The sequence below is a fragment of the Grammomys surdaster genome, unplaced genomic scaffold (assembly GCF_004785775.1).
Source record: "Grammomys surdaster isolate TR1022 unplaced genomic scaffold, NIH_TR_1.0 122605, whole genome shotgun sequence".
Classification (NCBI taxonomy): domain Eukaryota; kingdom Metazoa; phylum Chordata; class Mammalia; order Rodentia; family Muridae; genus Grammomys; species Grammomys surdaster.
In genome coordinates, this window is record NW_021618068.1 from 365 (window position 1) to 2,377 (window position 2,013).

The following is a 2,013-nucleotide window of genomic DNA, read 5'->3' on the forward strand; positions in this document are numbered from 1 at the left end:
TAAGCTGCTAGACCTCCAGTTCAGCTCAGCTGAGTGAACACAGGGAGCCAGGGCAACCTCCATCTGGATGCCTAACTTCTGCTGTCCTGGGCCAGGATAACAAGTTTCCAAAGCTGGAAAAGATCTCAGTATGTAGAATGAAGATGGCCTTCTGGGATTGAGGTAGGACAGGACCCAGCCTGAGTTCATTTGTTCCTAAAAGCCCATGTTCATGTAGTTCTGTCTTCCTGGGGCAGATCCTATCACAGGCCAAATCCACTGTATGAAAAATTGAAGTCAAAAGAGAAGATGGTCATGTCATTTCAGCACAAATTAGAGATGGAGAACATTGACTTCTGTGAGAACTTCCAGGAGCACAAGAAGAAGATTAACTTCTATAGGTAAGTACCGGTCATGGAGGCTACCAATTGTGGAATCACCATTTCTGCATTCCTTTGTGTCTGGACTAGAGTATCTGAAGGTCTATATCTATCCCTTCTGCTTTTTAGCCATCAATGTAACTTTGGCCTATTGAACTCAGTTTTCCTAAGTCTGCAAGAGAAGTTTACCCCTCCCAATGTTATCCAAGCATCCTCAACAGCCTCAAGATTGAAAAGTGATTCAGCTCATGAGAGGGTTATTATGCAATGTGCTGGACCTCTGGGGATCATGCAGGTTTTTATAGAGTTGAATGTGGTGGAACCAGGGATAAAATATCCTCCCCTTAGTTCTCCTGACCAACCCTTTAGGGTATTTGTCCCCTACTACTTGATGTTGCCCCAATGCGTTTGGTTCTCATGGAGATACCTCTTTCTTTTGGATAGAAAGATGGAGATACCTTTTCCTTTTAGAAAGACATGGAGCCTTAATAGTGTTTGGAGTGAAGCTTGATTTATTCTTGCCTGTATTGGCTGTTTGCTGTTTGTGCAGCTGTCATGGATATATTGAAATGTATTGTACTAGGTCCTCATGGGAACCTGGGTCCTGGTGGGGTAATGGAACCTATAAGTAGGAATTACAGGAGGAGGCTGCAGGATCTTAATATGCAGAGTGTGTTTCCAGAAACCTGCACAGTCGGCTCCTGTTGCAGTCATCTGTTGGTCAAACTGAAGCAGGATTACAAGGAAGTGAAGGCTGATTGGTACCTCCTCCAACAGTACTTGTTTGCCTTGAACCTGAATGTTGAAGATGAACAGGAGAAGACCAGCAACCTCCAGAAACAGCAACATCAGGTAGGGACAAGCAGCTTATTCAGACTAACACTGTCTGATGTCATTTGCCCATTGGATCCATATTTGCATTCATCCACCATCTTTTATATCTACACTCTCAAACAGCCACCCACTTCATGGAATGTAGATGTTCATTACTCTGTGTATGCACAAGTATTCTGGAAACTTCAACTCTTGGGAGACACCGAAATATTGGCAAGTGTACCTTGCTACTCTGCTTGAAGCTGCAGTCTAGTAAGGGTAACAGATGAATGGCACGTCACAATCTTGCATGTCCTCATGATAGGAGGGTTGCTAAGCAGAGGTTTGAGAAAGTTCTATGTCTTGTGACAGGAGTTGTGCAGGGGGCATGTTACCTCCCAGGTAGGCATCACCTTGCAGGGAGTAAAACCTAACGCAAATGTCAAATGAGTGTTTCTCACTGTCTGTGGTCTGGGTGGCATGTGGCCTTCTCCTTTCTCCTGCAGCCCAATGAGGTCTCTTCCCATTGGCCAGGTCTTGGTTTGCAATGATAGAAGTCTTGAGTGGCAGCTTGTTAGCCCATGTGTTTGTGAGCTTTGCTTGATATTTTGCCCTGCTTGCAGATTTAGCAGCAAGGGTTTCAGATAAAAGATCAATGTTGAAGTCTAGTTGAGGTGGTGGGAGGCAGCAGCTGACATCTGACATGCATGTCCCCACCAAGCCTGTGTCTTAATAACTGCCTTCCTCTCCCAGGTCTCAGAAGCTGCAAGAGAGCTGGAATTGGCCACATCCCAGCAGGAGAGCCTCCTGCAGAATGAGTTGCCACCTCAGGAGCCCCCTG

At 45.6% G+C, this 2,013-nt stretch overlaps 1 pseudogene; it reads left to right on the top strand.

Moving 5' to 3' along the window:
* Positions 1 to 236: 236 nt before the first annotated feature.
* Positions 237 to 2,005, top strand: LOC114636159 (annotated as a pseudogene).
* The last annotated feature ends 8 nt before the right edge of the window (positions 2,006 to 2,013 follow it).